The sequence below is a fragment of the Elephas maximus genome, chromosome 1 (genome assembly GCF_024166365.1).
Source record: "Elephas maximus indicus isolate mEleMax1 chromosome 1, mEleMax1 primary haplotype, whole genome shotgun sequence".
Lineage (NCBI taxonomy): Eukaryota > Metazoa > Chordata > Mammalia > Proboscidea > Elephantidae > Elephas > Elephas maximus.
The window spans coordinates 198,941,353-198,966,103 of NC_064819.1; the positions used below are offsets into that span (position 1 = coordinate 198,941,353).

The 24,751-nt window shown below is 41.5% G+C and overlaps 1 protein-coding gene across 2 annotated transcripts in view; it reads left to right on the forward strand.

The window, feature by feature from the left end:
* Nucleotides 1-718: 718 nt before the first annotated feature.
* TMEM200A (transmembrane protein 200A) overlaps nucleotides 719-24,751 on the forward strand; it is an 84,071-nt gene continuing 60,038 nt past the window's right edge. The window contains exons 1-2 of one of the 2 annotated variants that reach the window (XM_049875583.1): nucleotides 719-758; nucleotides 1,503-1,582. The gene's annotated coding sequence lies outside the window, so the exon portion shown is untranslated. Of the gene's footprint in view, nucleotides 759-1,502; nucleotides 1,583-24,152; nucleotides 24,218-24,751 lie in introns of those variants that run through there. The other variant, XM_049875593.1, reaches the window with a different exon arrangement.

Genomic DNA, 24,751 nt, shown 5'->3' on the forward strand with positions numbered 1-24,751 from the left:
AATCCAGAGCTTTACATGAAACTCTACTTACTGAGTTGGCCTGCATATATACAGTCACCACTTCTGTTCCTGACCAATTGGAGGTAACTATCAAATTCCTTTAGTCGATAAATAGGCTATACTCTCCACTCACTGGGTATATAATGCCAGGATTTAAATATGGAATGTCAGCTCTGCAACTAGCACCCTCTTCCCTCAGTTGTGTTGCTGTTTGGGGGCAAGAAGTAACCTTGGCTTTGGAGTTGAACCTCAGCAGTGCTCTTTCATCAAAGCCCTCGGCAATCTAGCTCGCTCTCGTGACCCTGCCCACGGCCCTCGCCCCCTAAGCCTTTCTCCCACTACAGAAGGTCTTCTGTTTTCAGAAGCCCTTTCCAGGGCAGGCTAATCCGCTGGGGCTCTAGGCGATGTAGACCCAGGCGGAGCGGGTGTTCGCGGCGTCCGCCCGGGGCCGGGTTGGCTCCGCTCGTGCAGCGCCCGCGCAGCCCGCCAGGGGGACCCCAACCAGCCCAAGCGGCGTCTGCTAAGAAAGCGCCCGAGGGGCGTGGAGCAGAGGGTCTTAGGGCTACTGCTCCAGGAAAAGCCCGAGTTGGCCGAGGCTCCCGACTGCTCTGGGGGCTGGTGGGGCCCGGCTTCCCTGCTCCCGGAACCCGGGTCCCCTGCAGCGGGAGGTTAGCCCTGCGGGTGGGTGTGTCCTTTTCCTCTTGCCTGCCTTCCAGCACGGAGGCGAGCTCCTGAAAGCCGGTATCAGGTTCCCGAAAGTGGGTTTTATGTGCAGGAGATCTTGGCTCTAGAAGTGAAACTTGGGGGCGTGGGCACTTGGGACCCTGAAGCGGGAGCAGCGGGTACTGCGCGCGTCCTCTAGGAGGAGGCGGACGGTAGGGGTGGGGGAGGTAGGGCCGGGGAGTCCCCACGGATCGTGGGCTGTGGCAAGATTGGCGCCGATCCTAGTCGCGATCGCGCGGCGACGCTCCTGGAACCCCGCCCGCACCCTGTCCCCAGCCCGGGGCTCAGGGCGTGAGGTTTGAGGTTGAGACCCGCCTGGAGCCTAGCAGAAAACTTTTTCCCTCTTAGCCCCCGGGCCCCTTTTGTCTTTCTCCGACAGACGTGCGCCCCACTATTTGGCGGCAGCGACGCCTGAGCTGCACGGCCTTTGCGCCCGGCCGGGGCGTCGCGCCCCGTCCCCTCCGAGGGCTGGAGCGCGCTGTCTCTGCGCGCCCCATGGCGGCGGCCGGCAGCCCCGCTACCCGCGGAGAGCACAGGCTTTGGCGCGCCCGGGGCTCCCAGGACGCCAGCGCCCCCGCGGCTCGGAGATAGGGGCGCCCCCCGCCCTAGTGCCGCACCCCTTACCGCCCGCCCCCTAGCCTGACTCATCCGCCCGCGGTGGCCGCGCCGCGTCCGCTGCCCGAGCCCCGCGGGGATGGGGAGGGAGACCGCGGCTGGCCGCGGCCGCCGAGATTTCTGCTGACTCCCTTGGCCCTGCCGCCTCCTTCGTTTGTCCCCAGAGGCGTCCGACGTCCCAGCAGCTCCTGGAGTGAGAGCCGGGAAAGGCGACCGGACCCCCGAGGCCGCGCACTCCGGACAGGTGAGAGGGAAGGGAAGGGGTGCGGGCGGTCAACCACTGCTTCCCAAATGGGGCGCTTCTTCACACCCCCACCCGCTTCAGCGTGCGGAGTTTGGGTAAACACTGTCTCCCGAAGTTTGGGAAATAAACCAAGTCCGCCATCAGTTCTGGACTCCCCAGTCCCCGGAGCGCCAGAGAAGCCACGCGGAGCAGCCTCCGAGCCTCCTTGGAGTGCCTGGCTGGGTTTCTCTTAGCTACTACTCCCTTCTTTGTCTTCGTTCCAGGGAGTCAGCATTTTCTGTAAAGATGTCCACAGCGTTAATTTATAGTAGTCACTGGCAAGAGCAAAGTATGGTCACGGTTTCCTAAAGCAATATCTGTATGTGGCAGTATTTACAATTGCAAAATGGGAAAATGAAACGATTATTTTGAAAATTCAGCACTATTCTTCTCCTAATGTTGTCTGTCTTTAAGAGAATGGATTGTGGGCTTGCAAGATTTCCTTTATTAATCATTCTTTCGGGATAATTAATTGTTGAAGCTAATACTTCACATTATGTAGGCACATGCTCTCTGTGCGTGTTTCAATGCCCCTAGATTTAGCTTGTGTGTGTGTGATGTTTGTTTTGTAATAAAAACAATTCATTGTTCAGTACTGGATATTGGTAATGCCAGAGAGAAAGACAGATGCTTCACTTAGACCTAACTGACCAGTTGACTGTAATTGACAGTCAAGCCCTGTGCACCTTCATCTGGTGTACAGTTCTATTTCGGAAGGAAATGTTTTGGACTAAAGTGTCTTTTACCTTATTTTTTCTTCTGAAGACCTTCTGAAGTAGTTGTGGACAACTGCGTAGAAAGCATTTTGAGAATCAACTAATATTCTTATTTTTCAGTAAGAGTTTTGAACTCTTTTATGTTTTGCGGTCAAACAGAGTTCTGACGTACACTTTCTATAGTGCTTTATGCATAAATATTCCTAGCTTCTGTGAAAGCTATTTAATGGTTTGTCATGTCTTGCATTATGGAAATACTATAAAATGACCTTCAGCTTGTTATTTGGCTGCTGATTCTATACCGTATTACCATTTAGTGAAACGTAGGCTAAATTTTGAAACTTTTTAAACCTTTATTTATTTTTTTTTACTACTATTTAGTTATCAAGAAGCATTTGAGGGTACTTTCATACTTTTCAAATAGTGTACATAAAGAATACGAGCCCTTCCAAACAGAAAATACTGCTTCCATTTTTTTATGGTTAGATTCTTTTGCGATTTAATGTTATAAGTTGTTTTTTTTTTTAACTCTTAAAAGTATATCATGAGATGTCAGGCATGATTTTCTCTAACAAAGTCCCATTAGATAGCTCATAGTTATGTGATGATTTAGCAATAATTTGTAACTCTGGTTATAATGAGCTTTGTATTCTAGGCTGGGAAAGCCTTCAGTAAAAGAGAAAGAGTAGTTGCGTGGGACGTTTCGTATGCAATTTCTAAGCAGTTGGCATAGTGAGGCTTCACCTGTTGCTGTTGGGTCGAGTCCAGGTGAATGCATACATCATCCCAGGGGTGCCTGTAATTAGAAGGGATTCTTTAGGAAAAATCCTTGTCGAGAAGGATGACTGCTCTTGTTATTTTAACTTGGAAGAACTTTTAGTGACGTTTTTGAAAGCTCCAATAATTGGATGGCCAGAGTAGGACTTGTGTAGTTACAGAATATTGAAAACAGCTCATTGGTCAGAGAAAAATGGTTAATGACAGATGAGGGGAATGAGTATGAACTGATTGGTTAAATTATCTCATTCCCACGGTGACTCTCAGGATGAAGAAAAAGAAATTCATTTAAGTTTAGGAAAACAGGAACAAAAATAAAAGCAAATGTCACCTTTTTCAATTTCTCAAGCAAAATTAGTAGAAGATAAAAATAAATTCTCATAGCAATGTATTACTTATCTAGCAGAATGAAGAGTTTAAAAGAGAAGGAAGTTTTAAAATAAATTTCATTTAGGGTTATTCTCCCTAAATAGGAGACCACACAGGAAGTCTTTGTCATGCAAAACACATTTGGAAAAAGAAATCTAATGGAGACAGAAAAAAAATTCTGCAGTGAGACAGACTCTTTCATCTTATTGAGGAATATATGATATACAATTTTATCACGTGTATCTTTGGACCTTAAGACGTATTTTATTCATTTGGGTCTGATACATGCCGAAACACTCAGAGAACATTGATGGGTGCTTGTGGTGCCATCCTAGCCATGGGAAGCAGAGTAGCCTATTCTGCAGGAGCTTGCAGGCTAGTGGGGAGGAGCCACAGGTCACCGAGTGCTTGGGGTGGCCAGTGAGAATCAGGAGACTTGCATAACCTGGGGAGCAGCATGGTAGGGTTGCAAAGAGCACTGGATGGAGAGTTTGAAAACCCAAGTTGTCATTCTGATTGAACCACTGATTTTGTGGCCCTGGATAAACTACTTGGCCTTTCATGACCTCAGTGTCCTCAGTTGCAGAACGAGGGGTTTGAACTGATGATCTTTACATTGTATTTTTAAAATACTCATGATGAATGGTGGAGAAATTAAGGAAAAATCAGCATGTATTCAGAGGGCAGTGCAATTAGTAGAGTTTGGGTTGGAGGAAAAGGCTGGAGACCATGCTAGGTGTAGGGAAGGGGCAATAATGATGATAATAGGAGGTAAAAGAGATCTGGCCTGAGACACTTGGTTCTTCCTTGATTATCTGAGCTGGCAATACATAATAAAATAATAAATACTAACTTTCACTTAGTACTTGACGGTTTCCAATGGATTTTCACAAATAATGGCAATTGATTTTTTTATAGCAATCGCTAGAGGTAATTAGAGCAGAAATGTGATGAAACCAAGACCAATATTGCAAAGCTCATTTGTTCCAGTACGCTCCATTGCCTTTCCGCAGGACTGGTAGAGATAGGAGAGGCAGTCTCTGGAAACACTGTATAAACAGGGAGAGAGATAAGGCTGGAGTTGGATTTCAGGGGAGGTTTGAATTTCTAAGAAAAAAATTTAGATTATATTCTGGAAGGCAAGAGGTCTCCAGTTACGAGGTTGAGATTTTCTGAGATGTCTTGAATTTTGGTTGTAGATGTTTTAGTTTGATTAGTCCTGTCCTGAGCTTCCTCCCAACCTGTATTAGTTTTCTAGGACTGCTAACAAATTACCACCAACTTGGTGGCTTAAAGCAACAGAAATGTATTCTCTCACAGCTCTGGAGGGCAGAAGCCCAAAATCAAGATTTTGGCTAGATTGGTTCTCTTTGGAGGCTCTGAGGGAGAATCAGTTCCCTGCTTCTTTCCAAGCTTCTGGCACTTGACAGCAACCCTTGGCATTCCTTGGCTTGGGGCTGCATAACTCCGATCTCTGCTTCTGTTTTCACATGGCATTCTTCTCTGTGTCTCTGTGTGTCTTCTTTTTTTCTCTGTCTTACAAGGATGCTCGTCATTCCTTTTAGGTCCCACCCTAATCCAGGATGATCTCATCTTGGAATCTTTACCTTAATTACATCTGCAAAGACTTTTATTCCAAATAAGTTCATATTCTGAAGTTCAGGGTGAACATATATTTTTGGGGGGCTACTGTTCAATTCACTGCACCGCCATCACCCCCTTTTCCCAGCAGGAACTCTGGGGATTTGACTTTCACAGGGGGTCATTGATAAGACTTTTCAAAGGGCTTTGAGTGCTACTGGAAAAAGAAAATAGCTATTTCTCATACAAACATGAGGATTTTGGGGCCATTGTACTGTTAACTAAGGGGATGTGTTCCAATGCAAGTTATGCTTTGGAAACAGAGAACAGGGAAGTGCAATAATGAACACTCAACTACTGTGTATGCACATTCGTTGGGTTTTTTGCAGGTGGGCAGAGGGGAGGCAGCAGGCACAGATTAGAAACAGGGTGATCGCTTTGGACATGTACTAGTTTGCTGCGGCTGTTGTAACAAAGTCCCGTATGTTGGCTGGCTTTAAAAAACATAAATGTATTGTCTCTGTTCTGGAGGCTGGAAGTCCAAATCAGCATGTTGGCTGGGCCAAAGTCTCTAGTAGAAGATCCTTTCTTATCTCTCCCTTCCAGCTTCTGGTAGCCCGAGGTGTTCCTTGGTTTATAGAAGTGGCTTCACATGACCTTCGTTTCTCTGTCTTTTTTCTCCTCTTTTATAAGGACACCACTCAGATCGGATTAGGATGCATCTGATGTGGTCTCAAAGTAACTCAGAATGTCTTCAAAGACCTTATATCCAAACAAGCTCATGGTCACAGGTAACAGAGATTAAGACTTTCGACAAGTTATTTGGGGGTACACAAAAAGATTCAATCCATACAGGAGGCATGAGGTGATAGGCCCCAAATTAGAGTGTTGAGTGTTGACAGCACACCTGGAAAGGAACTGGGTGTGAGCAAGCTTATGAAAGTCTGGTGAGGTTCTCTGTCAGAATGAGGGAATATCTCTGTTGCCAGAAGCATTTGTGGGATGAAATGGACCATGACAGAGCAGACCAGGAAGATGGGCTGGGCTAGTAAGTGAAATGACTGCATTCTGGGCAAGTTGATAGCAACTGGATTGTATAGAAAGGAAGCCTGTGATCACCACAATTTGTAGGGACAGCACCTTCATGTGCATAGCACTAACATTTACTGAAGGCCTATATAAGCCAGGTTCCATGTTGCATGCTTTAAATTCATTATTATCATTTAAACCTCACAAAAGCCTGCTAAGGTGAGGAAACTGAAAGTTAGGGAGGCAAATGGCTTGCTCAGGGTCACATGGTCATTAAGTGGTTGCGTTAGGATTAAAACCCTGGCAGTCTGACACCAAAGCCGGTGCTGTAACCACTATGCAACACTACTTCTCAAGCTCAAGATCAGAATCCATTGTTTCAAGCCAGACTGAAGGTCAGACTGAAGACTGAGCTTTCTAATAGGCATGCAGAGTGACAGAAGTCCAGGTCACACCGAGGCACAGAATTGAGGCTGTCAGGGTGAAGGAGCTGAACATCCCTGCTTAGGGGCAAGCTGGACAAAAAGATCAAGGTGAGAGCCTAGCAAAGAATATTCCTGTGCATAGATTCTTGGTTTGGGGTTCAGGGTATAGCAAGGAAACAGGATGGGAGTAGGATCAGGAAGTGAAACAGGTGGGCAGATCAATAGAACAACTGGGGTTTGAATGTTGATCTGAGAACAGGAACTCTACCATCTGCCCTGCTTTAAATATCCTCCCTGGTGTAAGTCAATAAGAGTATGGAACAGCCAGCTTCTCAGAGGGAGACAGGATTCTGTTAGTTGTCAGGCACTATTAGGGGAACAAGTGCTAACATTTGTAGAGCGTCTTCCATGTGCCTTAGATACATAAGCTTACTGAATCTTCATTACAGTCCTGGGAAGGCAAATATTATGCCAATTTTTGAGCCAGGAAATGGAGGCTCAGAGAGGGTGAAGTATTTGCCTGAGCCTCTGGAGCCAGACTGGAAGGTGAAGAAGTTGGCATGGAAACCCAGATCTATCTGAATCCAGACCTTGTCCCGGTCCTAGCAGGGCAAGGTCAGTTTTAAGTCTGGGTGATGGAAACCAGGAAATTGGCAGAGGCATTTGGTTGGGAAGGGAGACAATGGATTAACTTTTAGAAATCAGAGTGGGAGATAAGAACCTGCCATCTGAAGAGAGTTGTCCAGCAGGATTATATCCGGCTTTGGCAGGAAACTTAACAATCTAGTAGGTTTTTCCCCACAGTCCAGGATCTCTATCATTATGCAGGATAGTTACGTCAGCAAGTCAGATGTTTGGAAGGCTTAATTTTAGTCACTGATTTCAGTCGAACGGAAGGGACTTCTGCCAGTTGCCATGGCCTGAATTTGCCTTTATATGTGTAGGTACTTTGCCCTGAAATATGACAAATGAGAAATAGATTCATACAGAGAAAGAGAGATAACTGGTGCGTGCTGAATGTCGTAGGTGTGTGCGACATATTCTGTCTTTAAAGGTCTATACTTCAAGGTGTTCTAAGTGAGCTGCTTACTTAGGGAATATGAGTGACGTCATGTCATACCCCAATACGTGCTCGATCAAATTTGTATCTGCCTGCGTTGTATTTATATCTGAATATGACTGATATGACTATATACTGAGGTTGTGTGTGTGCAGTGGGCTGTGTATATATATGATGAGAAGAAGTGGAATAAGAAGGTATATAAAAGTAAGGATACATGTTTGTGAGAACCTCATAGACTAATTTGCAGAGGTAAATATGCACAAAAGTTTAGTTCACAGCAACACAGTAGAATAATATAATTTTAGAATTGTAAGGACCTTTCAGAGAGTAATCAAGTTCACAGTACCAGCTAGTGTTATGATATACAATCTTAATAGTAGCAGCTTAACAGTAATGTTAGGGAGACGAAAAGAAATGGAACCATCTTAAACCTGGAAGGCCAGTCAGTGGAGGGTGCCTGGAGGAGGTGAGTTCTGATAAATACGTATGAACAGAGGGAAGAGAGGAGGGCTTTCCAGGTAGGACTAAGAACTCTGCAGTGTTCAGAAGCACACCTGCAGTTGAACAAGTTGGGTTTGTTACTTGTTGCAGTGAGGGAGAATGTGCACTATAGGGAACCATGGGGTGTCTCAATAAAAAAATGTTAGAAATTAGTTACTTAGAATTTGGGCTTGTGCTAAGTGATTTGGGAGGGAGTTTAAAGAAGTGGGGCTTTGTTCTGCATTGAATACTGCCCTGACCAAACCAAACCCATTGCCGTCGAGTTGATTCCGATTCATAGGTGGTAGTAATTCTATGATTGTTTATCTTAATCTTATCTAAAATGAGGCAGACTAGAGAGGCTAACACAGTGGTTGGTAAAGAAGCAGCAGTTACTTACATTAGACAGGTTAGAGGGATGTTTGGTCATTTTTGTTGCTGGATTCCTGTTTTTGACAGAATTCAGGTATGACAGTAGAGTGGTCTTTTCGTCTTAATCCATCATGGTTAAAGAGTGGCCTTGTCTGATGTTGATATTCTGTGGAATTGTTGTGTTCACAGGGCCTAGCTGAGTGCCAGGCTAGCTCTAGGTGTGAGGAGCTGCTTTGCTGTTTCATGAACTGGAAATTATATTCTAACTTTTGTCTTATTCCATGCACAAATCAAGATTTTTTATTACAATATCGGACCCTATAATTGAATGGTTCTCCTGGGGACTACTGGGGTGATTTTCTTCTTATGTAATAATAACTTACTTAACAACATTTATTAAATGCCCACTGTTTTCCAGGCACTGTGTTTAGATGCTGAGGATGTGAGGATGACTTAAGACTTGATCCCTGTCCTCAAAGATCTCATAATCTAATGGAAGAGCCAGACATAAACAAATGATTGCAATACATGGAAGTAAAGCTGGTAGAAATAGGAACAGAGTGTTAGGAGGCTCATGGAACAAAATCGATGCTGAGGAAGTGCAGCCTGTTTGGCGCGTAGTAAGAGGATCACAGAGGTGCTGATAGGTGGGCAGCTGCTGTATGCAAAAGAAAATATTTTCCTTTTGAGAATCAGCATCTTTGGGTTGGAATGTGGGTGAATGCAAAGAATCTTCAATGCCCTCTCTAAACTGCTTTTGGCATAGGAGAGACAAAAAGCTTGGCTCAGTGAACATGCATGTGCAAATATTTGTAATACAATACAGTTATTTAGCATTTTTGAGGAGATATAAATTCCACTCATAAAAGCAGTACATGCTCCCAGTAAAAGCTTTGGAAAATACATTAAGTATAAAAAATCAGGGAGAAAAATTTGTGTATAATCCTATCATACAAAGGCACCCATAATATTTTGACATTTTTTGGCCATGTTTTTAATGAAAATTTTCATAGTTTAAATCATATTGCAGTCTGCTGTTAGTTTAGCTTTATGTTCAATAGTTTTGAACTTTTTGTTGTTGTTAATTGCTGTCAGATGGGTTCCGACTCATGAACTTTTAGGCAAACTTTATTATGTCTATTAATATTTGATTGTATGGATATATTATAATTTACTTAATTATTACATTAAAATTGGACCTTTAGGTTGTTCCCAAGTATTTGGTATTATAAATGGCATTTTGATGAAATCTTTGTTCAAATTTCAGACTATTTCTTTAGGCAAGATTTGGGAAAGAGTAGTTTCTGGGCTGAAGGGTATGAACATTCTTGAGGCTCTTGATATCTTAATTCCAAACTGATTTCCAGAGAAGGTGAACTTTTGATTGACAGTGCATGGACATGTCCCTTTATCGTAACTGCACCATAATTTGTTTTTTTAAGTAAGAAAAGTTACCATTTCAAATGAATAAGTTTATGCTAACTACTGATTTTGTTTGTTTGTTACCTGAAACTCTCTTCTAGAATATAGACTGATAAAGTATTGTGATGAACCACTAAATTTTAAAAAATTTAATTATGTGTCCCTAAATATTCAGATGGAAACCCTGGTGGTGTAGTGATTAAGAGCTGCAGCTGCTAACCAAAAGTTCAAGAGTTTGAATCCACCAGGCACTCCTTGGAAACTCTATGGGGCAGTTCTGCTCTGTTCTGTAGGGCTCCTATAAGTGGAATTGACTAGAAGGACACAGGCTTGGTTTGGGTTTTTAATATGCAGATGGAGTCCCTAGATAGTGTAAACAGGTAAGGTGCTCATCTGCTAACCAAAAAGTTGGAGGTTTGAGTTCAGCCAGAGATGCCTAAAAATAAAATCCTAGTGATCCACTTCAGAAAAATCAGCCACTGAAAACCCTATGGAGCACAGTTCTACTCTGACACACGTGAGATCACCATGAATCAAAATCAGCTTGATAGCAACTTTTTTTTTTTTTTTAATATAGAGACAGCTGCTCATTACAGAGAGAAAGTTAGCTTGAATGATGTTTGAAAACCAGTAATATGCACATCTTGTAAGAGGACTCTGTAGGCCACAATATTGAATAACCTTCCAGTGACAGTGGTGTGGGATGAGAGCCCTCTTCTTCCTGGAGCTAACCTTCTGACAACCATACTTCTGTATCCTTGATGGTCAGTGTTATAATTGTAGCATGTGTTGTGCTCCAAGTCCTAGACTGTTCTACGGAGCTGTAACCCAACTGAGGGTAGTCCTGTGTCTGTTTTGTTCGTGGCTGTATCCCCAGTAGGTAGCCCAGGACCAAGCTGTTGTTGTGTGCCATCAAATTGATTCTGACTCATAGTGGACCCTATATGACAGAGTAGAACTACCCCATAGCATTTCCTAGGCTGACATCTTGTTGGAAGTGAAGAGGACTTGAAGCACTTACTGACGAAGATCAAAGACTACAGCCTTCAGTATGGATTGTACCTCAACATAGAGAAAACAGAAATTCTCACAGCTGGACCAATGATAAGTGGAGAAAAGATTGAAGTTGTCAAGGATTTCATTTTACTTGGATCCACAGTCAACAGCCATGGAAGCAGCTGTCAAGAAATCAAACAGTGTATTGCATTGGGTAAACCTGCAAAAGACCTCTTTAAGGTAGTCGAAAGCAAAGATGTCACTTTGAGGACTAAGGTGCACCTGACCCAAGCCATGATATTTTCAGCTGCCTTACATGCATGTAAAAGCTGGACAATGAATAAGGAAGACCAAAGAAGAATTGATGCCTTTGAATTGTGGTGTCGCTGAAGAAAATTGAACAGATCATGGACTGCCAGAAGAATGAACAGATTTGTCTTCAAAGAAGTACAACCAGAATGCTTCTTAGAAGCAAGGATGGCAAGACTTCTTCTCATGTACTTTGGACATGTTATCAGGAGGTGCCAGTCCCTGGGGAAGGACATCATGCTTGGTAAAGCAGAAAGTCTGCAAAAAAGAGGAGGACCCTCAATGAGATGGATTAACACAATGGCTGCAACAGTGGGCTCAAACATAGCAAGAATTATGAGTATGGTGCAGGACCACACAGTGTTTCGTTTTGTTGTTCATGAGCTGGAACCGAGTCGGCGGAGCCTAACAACAACATATTAACGACGACATATCTTTACGGGAGCAAATTACTAGGTCTTTTCACCCTCTGAGCAGCTGGTGGGTTCAAACCACCGACCTTTTGGGTGGTAGCCAAAGCACTTAACCGTTGCACCACCAGGGCTCTGCACAGGCAGGTAGGATGCGAAACCCGGTGAAACCCAGTGCCGTCGAAGGATGTGAAAATGCCAGTGATTTTTCTCCTAGAAAACCTCTGTTCTATTAGTCACTGATTCCCCAGAAACAAACTAAACAAAAATTCTAAACTTTGAATATTTTTATTTTATTGTCCCTTCTAGAGAAAAGCCAAGCACATCATAATACCTACTTTTGATATTCTTGAACTTTGACTTATTCCACAAGAAGGAGGAACTTGGATCTTTCTTAAACCTCTGTAGGGTTTCTTGTTGTCCAAAAACACTGCTCAAGAGTACAAGGGAACTCTTAAACTGATGTAGCAGTCAATTTGAGGTGAGTTTTGAGTGCCAGTTTGTTTTTCCACAACGAAAAATAATTCACTGCTAAAATAACGATACTTTTTGTTTTCTTCTAAAAGTTGAAGATGAATATTATTATATCATTATTATTTCATTTTCTTTTATGAATCTCAGTAAATGATTTTGAACAAAATCATTTACTGAGGTTCATAAAAAATTTTTTTTCTTTGTTCAAGGAATAATTATTTAGTGACATTCATTCAGTAGTTGTTAAAATTTTGTCTGTGACTTATTTTGTCAAATGTGAGGCCCATCTCCTTACACAACTATCATGTGGAAGATGGTATTGGAAAGCATGGGCTATCTATTTGTCATTTGCTTACTAAGAAGATATGTAAAAATTCTGATAACATGCATGAAGTAGTAAGCTCCAGCTCTGTACTGTTTCATTCAAGATATTTATTGAATAAATTAATAACTGATTCAATAAATATCTTGTGCTGGTAGCTGGGGGACAGGGTGGAAAACAAAACAAAGGTTGTGGTAGAGTTTACATTCCAGATGGGGAAGACAAACAGTAAACACCTAAGTGAGCAAAGCAATTTCAGAGAGTGGAATTGAAGTGGAAAGTGCTGGGAGGAAAGTCAAGGAAGCTGACGTCCTAGAGAGTGGCTGGGCCTTTCTAGAACAGATGGGCAGGAACGGCCTCTCTGCGTTTGAGGCACTTGAGGTGAGACCTGCAAGACAGTCTGCCAGCCTTGCACATGAGGGATTTGGTGAGGTGGATTTTATTCTAAGTGCACTACAGAGTCTTTGGAAGGTTTTAAGTAGGTGATCGATATGATCTGATTTTTGTTTTGAAAAGATTACTCTGGCATCTAAGTAGAAAATGGATTAAACCAGATAATTCAAGAGTTTTGTTTTTGTCCTGGAGCATAATGGTTGAGGTCATTTATTGAAAATGAGTTGAGGTTAAGAACAAAAAGTAGTAGCTGACTGGGTTGATGATATTGGGATTGGGAGCAAAAACAACATCCATGTTAGAGACCTCCTCTGTGGTTACGCTCAGGATGTGCCGTACATTACTGGGTGGCTAAAGACATTCTGTGTATTGCATATCCACCTTCATAGAGTTTTTAATATAAAAAAAATTAAAAATTAGTACAAATATAACCTTTTCTGTAGAATATACATAGCTTAGTAAGTCCTCTGAAAAGTTGTTTTTGTTATGTGAAGCTTAAATATTTTAAATGTGTTAGCGTAGCGACTTGTGTATTAATGCAGTCAGTAAATGTTTGCAAAATTAATTATATTGATTATATATTGTCAGGAAAAAGATTACCCTAGAATATAAAATCACTTTTAAGACACCAACTTTATGAACTGTGTCTTAAATCTGATTTTATATCCTAGGGTAATTTTTTCCTGACAATACATAATAGTCAATATAATTAGTTCAGCAAACATCACTGACTGTATACGGTAACTTTAGGGAGGAGTCCCTGGGTGGTGCAAACGGTTAACATGCTCAGCTGCTAAGAGACAGGTTGGGAGTTCGAGTCCACCCTGAGGCAGCTCAGGAGAGATGTCTGGTGACCTACTTCTGAAAAATCAGCCCTTGAAAACGCTGTGGGGCACGGTTCTGCTCTGACACATGGGTCACCATTAGTCAGAACCAGCTCCATGGCAACTGGTTTAGTCTTGGTTTTAACCTTATGGAAAAAAAAAAAAATTGTCTGAAAAAACTTCTAGAAAAAATCTTAACCATACTCCAGATATTTACAGTCATTTTAAATTGTGTTCAAAATATTAAAAATAGAAATCTTAAAAATAAAAATATAATAAACAGGTATAATCACCTTCTTCACATGTGTTTTTCCCCCAGTGTAGGTGGAAATCTCTGGAAGTCCACATTTTAGGTAAAAGTTTCGTTAGCATCAGTTGGTCTTGGCACATCTTACTTGATACATGTGGGAATTCTTTATTTTGTGAGTCTCCCAATACTTGAACTAACCTCTATTCAGAACTTTTTGTCAACACCTGCACAGTTGAATATGAGAAAATAATAGCATATAATTAGTGAGATTTGTTAATGAATATTTAGCTCAGTGTCTTCCTGGAAATCTAGTTCAGAATGTACTTATCCAGTCATTAGACTTTTGAGAGCATGCTAAGTGCTGGCCACTGTGGTCAGTGCTGGGAGGATAACAGACTGGTTTCTTCTCTCAAGTTTAGAAGGTCGCCAGGCAAAAGGTAAGTACTTACAGCAAGGGTAAGAGCTTTGAAATAAGATGACGTACGGGACTCCCTGGGTCTCTGTACATTTTGGGAGGTGTAGTGATAGTGAGTGAAATTGTGAATTAATTCACAGATGCCTTAAATTTGGAGTTTGGTTAAGCGTGTTTGAAGGCAGATTATGAAAGAATATAAACAGTAAAAAGGCAGTACATGCCGTCCATCTCCAGGTAACAAGACCACCTGCATCCTGATTCTCATTTCTACAGATGCTACCCTGAGAATTCCCTTTCATCCTGCCTCAACTTGCCAGGGGCTCATCTCCTCATTTGGCAGGAGACCTGGCTCACTGGCAGGCCTCTGGGACTCATCCCTTGCTGCAGCCTCATGAACCCAGCCCTCCCTTCCTCAGCTGCCTGCATGCTGGGCTGTGTCTTGGCTCTCCCAGGTTCCTCCTTCAAGTCCTCATCGGCTCTACTCCTCCCCCACCTTTACCTACTCCTCAGCTTTGGATTGAAAGACTTCTCCATCCTGTTGCCGTCTTGATTTCCAATAGACCATCGTGCATTCATTCCTTTATTCTTTCACTCAGTAAATATTTCCTGAGTAACTATTATATACTATCTCTTAGGCACTTTTTTAGGCACTAGCTATTTAATGATTCATAGCGACCCCGTGTGTTACAGGGTAGAACTGCTTCATAGGGCTTTCTTGACTGTAATCTTTAGAGAAGCAGATCTTTAGGCCTTTCTTCCAAGGTGCTAGGTGAGTTTGAACCACCAACTTTTAAGTTAGCAGTCAAGCGCAAACAGGGGTCACCATGAGTTAGAATCGACTTGATGGCAACTTTTGTTTTTGTTTTGTTTTTTAGCTATTTAATAAAAAACAAAGTTCCTGCCCTGTAACTAGCCCCAGTGGGAGGGGGCAGACAGTAAATACATAATTTGTTGTGACAAGTAATAAGAAGAAACATAAAGCAGGGCCTAGGGACAGAGAGCAGTTGGGATGGCGGAAGTGGTATAGCATAGTCAGGGAAGGCCCTCTAATAAGGTCTGACATTTGAGCAGAGACCTGAAGGGAGCAAGGGAAGGAATCATTAAAATGTCTGGAGGAGAAGTGTGCCAGGCAGGGGGAATAGGAAGTACAAAGGTCCTGAAGAAGCGTTGTGTGGGTTAGGAGTTGGCTTGGAATGTTTTAGTAGCATGGAGGCCATTGTGACCAGAACAGAGCAGGACGCTTACGAGGGCCATACAGCCATGAGGGAACTCTGGACTTTACTTAGAATGACATGGGCAGCTTAACTGAACCTGCAGTGGGAGCTTTGCCAGGCCAGGCCAGGCCCTGGGAGGATTGGCTTTCTTGCTGTGGTTCTTGCAGTCATTACTCGTCTTAGGAGGAAGGAAGTCTTGAATAAGGGGAGGCCCAAGTGTATGCATCCATCAGGGATAGGCCCTGCCTTGGGGTCTGAACCCTAATTCAAGATTCTGGGAAATATGTGATCAAATGAAAATGACATTGATAAAGACCTTGAAACAAGAATACTCTGGAGAAACCTAAGACCAAATGGGAGATGCTTTACTTTGGGCGTGAACAAAACTTTTTTGTTGGTTGAAATTTGTGTGAATTCACAGAATCAGAGTATTAGGGCAATGAGGAGAATTTTCAGTATAACAATGAGGAATCTGAGGTCTGGAGAAGCAGTTGACCTTTCTAAAGTTCACTTACTAATTTACGTACAGATACAGGAGAGCGTAGTCGTTAAGTGCTACAGCTGCTAACCAAGAGGTCGGCAGTTCGGATCCACCAGGTGCTCCTTGGAAACTCTATGGAGCAGTTCTACTCTCTCCTGTAGGGTCACTATGAGTTGTAATTGGGTTTACAGGACTAAAATCCAAGCTTTTCTCCTTCCAAATCATGACCCTTGAGTAGTATGGGTGACGTACATGTATTAAGGCAAAGAAAAGCTGTGAATTATGGGCTAAAATTAGCCTGTTAGAACCAGGGCTGTTAGCATCAAAGACTTGGAGCATGGCCAGAAAACCTCCTTGCAGTCAGCATTCATTTGGTCAACATGGAGCGCCTACTGTGTTTCAGGCACTGACTGCATATGATGCTGGGGAAAAGCTATGAACAAGGTGGACATGGACCTATAATCTGATGGCGGGGACAGAATAAATTACACTGTAAATAATTATGTATATGATTTTAAGGGTGATAAGTGCCATGAAGGTAAGGTCTCTAAGAGAAAGGGTGGTAAGTCAGAGGGTTAAAGAAGGCTTTGCTAGGAAATGTCTTCTCAGCTGGGACCAGGGCATGTAAAGGAGCTTGTCTGCAGAAGATGCATGCCAGGCAGAGAGAAATACCTGTGCATGAAGGGTGAAGAAGGAAGGAGTGCGGTGTTTTGAGGAACAGAAAAAAGCCTTGTGACTGGATCATAATGAACAGGGAGAGAGGGTGAAAGGAGAGGTTATAGGCTGAGCAGGGGCCTGTCATGCAGTACCATGAGGGCAATGGTAAGGGTTTGATTCTTGATCCGAAAAGCAGCATAAGGGTTTTTGGCCAGAAAAGTGACATGGACAGATTTACTTTTAGGTGAATGGGTTGGGAGAGGCCAGGGTGCTTGAGGGAAGAGATACTGAGGCCTTAGACTGGGTGGTGCAGCAGAGATAGTGGAGAGAAAGGATGGAGTAAAGATAGATTTTGGAGGCAGCATATTGGTAACTGATAGCTCACGGGAATTGTGGTCCAGGATACTCCAAAATTTTGGCACGAGTAGGTGAATGGATATTGGTAGCATTTGCTAGACGAAGAAGACTTAGGAGGTTCAGTTCACGAGTTCAGTTTTGGGCACATTGCATTGGAGATGCCCATGCGACATCCCAGGAGAAAGAACAAGCAGACATTTGGATAGATGGGTCGAGCTCAGATGAGAGCTTTGGAATGGAGATATAAATTTGAGAGTTGCTGTCCATTTGTTTCTGACTCATTGCAACCCCATGTGCTTCAGAGTAGAACTGCACTCCACAGGGTTTATTTGGCTGTAATCTTACAGAAGCAGATCACCAGCCTTTCTTCTGTGGCACCGCTGGGTGGATTCGGACTGCCCTCTTTTCAGTTAGTAGCCAAGAGCAAACTGTACCACCTGAGCATCTCATTGGAAGCCCTGGTGGCACAGAGGTTAAGAGGTCGGCTGCTAACAAAAAGGTCCTCAGTTCCAATCCACCAGTTGCCACTTGCAAACCCTATGGAGCAGTTCTACTCTGTCCTACAGGGTCGCTATGAGTTGGAATCAACCTGATGGCAATAGTTTTTTTTTTTTTCTTTTTTTTCAGCCTGTCATTATGTAGCTGGTAATAAAGCCAAGGAGAGAATATAGACTGAACAAAGAAGGTGGCTTAATAGCATGCTTTGGGTATTTCTACATTTAAGGGTAAGAAGTAGTAACCCTAGAGGTAAGAGAAAAGCTGGGGGAGTGTGATGTCATTGATGAGAGGTGTATGATACTAGCAATAAAGCTTTGTTTGCACATGCCCTCTGCTGAGACTTTTCTGAAGATTTCGGTTGAATTTAACAGTGCAGCACTGATGTGCTATAGTTTTTAATCTTTTGAGTGAAATGAGATTAGAAATTACTGAAAATCTTTTTTTGAGTTTCATATCAGTTTTTGATCCTGAATTAGATCATAATAGACACATAAGTCATACCTTCACAATAAAGTAATGACAGAATAACACATTTAAAAGTCAGTGTCATTTTCATGCTGATTATTAATCTATTCCTACTCTCAGTTCTTCTGCTACCTTCTATTTTAGTAGGCCTTTTTACTTTTTAAAGCATTTTCCCATTTACTACGAGGTCATGTATTATCTTTGTAATAGATGATTTTAAAACCACAAATAGAGATTTTAGCTTTTCTGAGTACAGCTGACCCTCCACATCCTGGGATTCAACCAACGACGAATTGAAAAAAAAAATGCCAAAAGCTGAGAACTACGCAGAATCCACGTGAATGAAGTGTTATGTAGACATACCCCTGTAACCTTCTGCCATTTCACGGATCCTTAGTCTCTCTCCAGCATTTGTTGTTTGAGCATTGATCACTTCGAGTCTTGTGCTGTATAACAACTATTTACATAGTATTCGTGTTGTATTAGGTATTACAGGTAATCTAGAGATGATTTATGGGATGATGGGTATAGATTATATGCAAATACTATGCCATTTTATATAAGGGACTTCAGCATCTGTGGATTTTGGTATCTTCGGGGAGTCCCAGAACCAATCTCCCCATGGATACCGAGAGATGACTTATTTATTTTTCAGGACACTATAAGGGATAGGGTTGCTATGAGTCGGAATCGACTCAATGGCAATGGGTTTGGTTTTGGTTTTTTAATAAGGAATATAGGATCCCTGGTGGCACAGTGGTTAAGTCCTCGACTTTTAACCAGAAGGTTGGCAGTTCGAAACCACCAGCCGCTCTGCAGGAGAAAGATGTGGTAGCCCGCTTCTGTAAAGATTTACAGCCTTGGGAACCCTATGGGGCAGTTCTACTCTTTCCTCCTAGGGTCACTTTGAGTTGGAATTGATTTGATAGCAATGGGTGTTTTTTTTTTTTTTTAAATAAAGAAAGTATATAACTTAAAAGAGAAGTGCTTGAACAGCTAGCAAAAGACTATGAGGATTACCCTGCCTCTTATTACAAATGCATTTTAGCTCGTTAAAATTGAAGAGAAGAGAAATCTGTTATTAAAGGTTGCCTTTAGCCTCTTCTGTTGGAAGCTTGGTTCAGCCCACTCTGTAAATGATGGTCGAGCCTGGCACAACATCATATCCTCGTTCTTATTTTCCTACGGGGAAAGACGCAGTGGAGAGTTACCTGTAATACTGTACGTGAAACTACCGTGCAAAAATTGAACGTCATCCTTATGTGAGCTTTTAAATTGTCAAATTAGAGGTGATTAATTACATTTACTTTACTTTTTTCTCTAATCTTCTAAAACAGTCTTTTCATTTTCTATATTTTTTCTTAATAGTCAAAGATTATTTAAGATTTAGAAGTCACCTAATTTAAAAAATGAAGTCATCAAAGCACTTACTAATACTTACTGTGTACATAGCACCCTTTTAAGTTATGATTAAAAGGTATAATATGAAAACTCTCCTGGACTTTGAGTCCTTTGGGAATTAGCACAGTGAAGCTCATTTGCCTGCAGCCAGGCTTCTCAAGGTGTCTGCTCTGGCCCCTAATAGCTCTAGAACCAAAAAAACGAAAAACCAAACCCATTGCCGTCGAGTTGATTCCGACTCATAGCGACCCTATAGGACAGAGTAGAACTGCTCTGTAGGGTTTCCAAGGAGCGGCTGGTGGATTTGAACCACTGACCTTTTGGTTAGCAGCTGAGCTCTTAATCACTGTAGCACCAGGGCTTCAAAGCTGAAAGCAGAGCATCTCACTTGATAAATTATGTGAGTTCCTTGAGGCCAAGTGTGGTGTAGTGTTTATAACTCCTCTCTTAAGCCTGGCCCCCATGTATTTATTCAGTGGTTATTGAATTTGTCAAATTAAATTGAATCAAGCCTGGTTCCTCAAAAAGTTAAACAGAACTGCCATATGAACCAGCAATCCCAGTCCTAGGTATATACCAAAATAATTGAAAGCAGGAACACAAATAGATAACTGTATACTTATGTTCACTGAAGCACTAATCACAGTAGCCAAAAGTGGAAACAACTGAAATGTCCATCAACAGATGAATGAATACACAAAACGTCGTATATACTTACAATGGAGTATTACTCAGCCATAAAGAGAAATGAAGTCCTGATACATGTTAAAACATGGCTGAATCTTGGAAACATTCTGCTGAGTGAAATAAGTTAGTCCCAAAGGATAAATATGTGTGATCCCTCTTATATAGAAATAAGCAAAGGTGTAGAGACCAAAGTTTGTTAGTGGTTACCTGGGATGGCAGGGAGGGAGAAAAGGGGAGTCACTGCTTGGGGGCACCGAGTTTTTCCAAATAGTGGTAGAATAATTTGGAAAATGACAGTGGTGATGGTTGCACAACATGATGAATGTAATCAATGTCAGTTAATTATACATGAAAAAATTGTTGAATTGGCAAATATTTTGTTACATATATTTTTACCACAATTTAAAAAACGAATTAGGCCTGCAATTCTGAGGGGTTCATTAGGTGCCTGCAATCTCAGGTGGGACAGTGTTGCCTTAACTGAGAGCTAAGTCATATCCAGCCAAGGGCATTCACTAGGTAGAGGAAGGACCACCCTAGACTTAGGTGTTTTCTTCTTACTGATTGAGCAGTGCCATCAGGAAAAGAATAGCAGTGTGAGGCAGCGGGCCTGGGCGTGCGGGAATTCTAAAGCATTGCCAGATTGGGAGAACGAAATGACAATAGATAACCCAGTCCTTTTCTTGGACTTATTCATTATGATGTTTGAAACATCCATGAAACCATCGTCATAAAACTGAAGGCTGGACACTTGAATGCCCGGCAGTGGCAAATAATCTAGTTCTCATAGCCATTGCAACTCAGCCGCACATCCAGATACTGGTTTCTCAGTGTCTCTGAAAATACTGATCAATAAATTATGAGCTGTCATTCTCAAGACCCAATAGATGTCTTCAGGCTTTTAAAATTTTTAGTGTTTTTGTAAATCATATTTGGTTGGCATAGAAATAAAAATGACTATCAAGAAGTGGTTCATGCTGTCTTCATTATGACTATAAAGGATTTTTTTTTCCTTTCTGAATAATTCTGACAAGTATTAAAACTCTGAGAGTCAAAGGACCCAAACGTGTATAAAAATAGTTTATTCAAATAGTAGAAGAAAAGAACCCACTTTTAAAGTACTTTCTTAACATTTTAAATTATTTTATCAGCATTTTATTCAAAATTAATTTTCACTGTTAAAAATGAAATACTTTTAATGGAAAAGATTAGACTACTTTTTTCTTTTTTAAACATGCTGCAGGCTTTTAAAATCTTTTTATTGTAAAAAATAATATGTGCTAATTAAGTAAAATTTGCATAAATTTATCGTTCATAATGTATTTTTTAATTAGGTTTATTATAACATTTCTGAAGTTTTTATAAGCAAGTCTTTCTAAAGACTGCATGATATTGAGTTATCTATACTTTAAAAGGAGTCCTTGGGTAGAGCAAATGGTTACACATTTGACTACTAACCTAAAAGTTGGCGATTTTGCACCCAGAACCCTGTTGGCATAGTGGTTAAGTGCTACAGCTGCTAACCAAAAGGTTGACAGTTCGAACCTGCCAGGCACCCCTTGGAAACACTACAGGGATTTTCTACACTGTCCTATAGGGTTACTGTGAGTTGGAGTCGACTCGATGGCAGTGGGTTAGAGGCACGTGGGAAAAAGAACCTGGCAATCGGCTTCCAAAAGGTCACAGCCTTGAAAACTGTATGGAGAGCAGTTCTCTACACCACATGGGGTTGCCATGAGTCAGAATCGAAGCTGGACTTGTTTGTTTGTTTGTTTATGCTTAAAAATTCTAGTTTTTAATTAAAAGAAGAAATCTTAATTTTTGTGACATTTAGGACATTGCTTGCTTCAGGAAGGAAAAACATATTTACCCAGATGTGTCATTAGATATTTTGGTATTTCCTATAAAGCTTAACATTTGAAGTAATGATCAAATCACACTGCAGTTAACTTTTGAAGGAGCAGATAACTCTCCCAGAATTTTTTCTGATGTTTTTTTCTTAGAAGCATGAGCATGTCAGACAGTTTGGAATTATTTCTGCTTTTCTGCTAATATTATGGAAGTGTATACTTGGAGTACATTAGTTCTTATCTTTTTGCAAAAGGATTTATCTCTATCACATAATCCCATCCAGTGTTAGTAATAATGAAGCCCGTTAAGTCAATTGTAATAAAAATTTTTTGGGTGTAAATATGGAAGAAAGTTGTCAGAAAAAAGTCTTTATCTACACAGGGAGTTTGCTTTGTTAGTATTATGCTCCATGTACATGCATTTGGGGGCATTATCAGTTTTAGATATCCCATAATAAAAATGTTTAATTTCTCTGCCCATGGAGGCACTGCAAAAAGGCCAAGGGGAGCCAGGGTTCCCTAGAAGGACGTCTTGCCCTGGAGGTGAGTAGTGACTGGTGGCAGGGTATGACATCAGGGCCCTGAGAGACTGATTGGCATGTAGAAAGTGGCTTTTTATGATCATTTTATAATCTGCTTATCCTTCCAGTGATCTAAGAGATTGTTTACATTCTAAACAGAGTTTATTGTGGGGAATTTGTCAGGCCATTTCTTTGGTTAACCCTATTAAATAAAGCAGATGTCTTATTTTGCCAAATCACAGTCCTTCCAATAAATACTTTTAATGCATGATAAAGACAGTTCACCTTCCTTGGTAAAACGTTCACTGTAAAAGGAAGTTTATAGATCATTTTATATAAAAAAAAAAAAAATAGAGGAGCCTATTTTAGCAGGATTGCTCCCCATTTGTCCAGGTCTTTCAAACTTGTACAGTTCACCCAAATCCCCTAAAGAAAGTGCCCTTAATTAGGAGCTCATTTTGTCTAAATAAAAAATTAATTTTCTTTCTTCTTCTGTAATTTTAAAATGACATTATGTTCTCCTTAGAATAAAAGGAAGTTCGTTACCTTGTAAACAGTGACCTTTTGTGCCAATTTCCTTTTTGAAAACAGTTTCTAAAGTTTGAACATCAACCTACTGATAATGGCATGTAATCTCATATTATTATAAACAAACTGCAAGAAGAATTTTCAGATGAGTTTTTGGAAGCTACCTTTTGCCTTTTGACCATGCCTTAAAATGCAAAGTGGATAGTTGGTAAAATTATTTTTCAGATGAGGAGGAAACTTCCTTTTTTATGAAATCATATTAATATTCTAGGAAAAAAATTATATTTATGTGTGTGGAGGGGGGCATTCTTGAACTTGAGTTATCTAGAATATTCCTCTCTTCGATTTCATTTGTGTGTATGTATTTGGGTGTGAATCTGGATTTATAAAACAATAGATAACCAGTTGTTAGGAAAAAATCTGAAGTATGGAAAGAACTTTTTGATTTTCATTCTCCAAGATAATCCTAGCCTCATTCCTGAAGGGTAAATGGTCTCCAACAAAGTAAAGCCAGGAGCTCAAACTGGAATGGATATTGTTCACTGAGGCTCAGAAGAAGGGTAAGGGAGACATGGGAGTAATTTCCATGTGGTAGCACTTAAAGTGTTTTATAGCTGTCGCTTCTGAAAGGGGCAATGTATGAGTTTGCCTGGGGCAGGGCTGAAAGCTGCTTTTAGCTGAGATGCCGCCTGTCAGAGCTAGCGATGAATGTCCTAATAGTGCACGTTTTACAGCTAAAACCGTGGTGGCATAGGGGTTAAGTGCTACATGTGCTAACCAAAAGGTCAGCAGTTTGAATCCACCAGGAGCCCCCTGGAAACTCTATGGGGCAGTTCTATTCTGTCCTGTAGGGTCACTATGAGTTGGAGTGTACTAGATGGCAGTGGTTTTTTTTTTTTTTAGAGTTACTTCTCCAGGATCTAAACAACTGAGATGAAATAAACAAAATTGTATGATTTATCATCATGTCTATCAGGTCTATGATTTTGTAAATCAAAGAAATACTATAGTCAAAATCAGTTTGGGAGCTTTTGGGCATTTCATGTCTTACACGTTTTTGAAAATTGGTAAAGCATTTAGAGTAATTCTCAGTTAACTAGAACATACAAGAAGCCAAAATACTTATTTCTGGCCATTCTTGAGAAGTGTTTAATGTACATTTAAAGAGAATAGCATTTATTGTTGGTGGTGTTTTTAGGTGCCTTTGAGTCGGTTCCAACTCACAGCGACTCTCTACAACAGAACAGAACACTGCCTGGTCCTGCGCCCTCCTCAGCCCATTGTTGCAGCCACTGTGTCAATCCATCTTGGTAAGGGTTTTCTCGTTTCACTGACCCTCTACCAAACATGATGTCTTTCCCCAGGGACTGGTCTCTCCTGATAATGTGTCCAAAATACAGGAGATGAAGATTTGCCATCTTTGCTTCTGAGGAGCATGCTTCTTGTTCATTCTTCTAGCAGTTCATGGTGTATTCAATATTCTTTGCCAGCACCATAATTCAAAGGCCTCGATTCTTCTTTGGTCTTCCTTATTCATTGTCCAGACAGCTCTACTCTATCCTGTAAGGTTGCCATGAGTCACAATTGACTCAATGGCAATGGATTTTGTTTTTATATTTGGAAGGAGCCCTGGTGGTACAGTGGTTAAAGTGCTGAACTGGTAACAAAAGGTTAGCAGTTCGAATTCATCAGCTGCTCTGTGGGAGAAAGATGTGGCAGTCTGCTTCTGTAAAGGTTTACGGCCTTGGAAACCCTATGGGGCAGCTCCACTCTGTCTTATAGGGTGGCTATGAGTCAGAATTGACTTGACAGCAGGAAGTTTGGTTTTAGAGTTACTAAAGGAA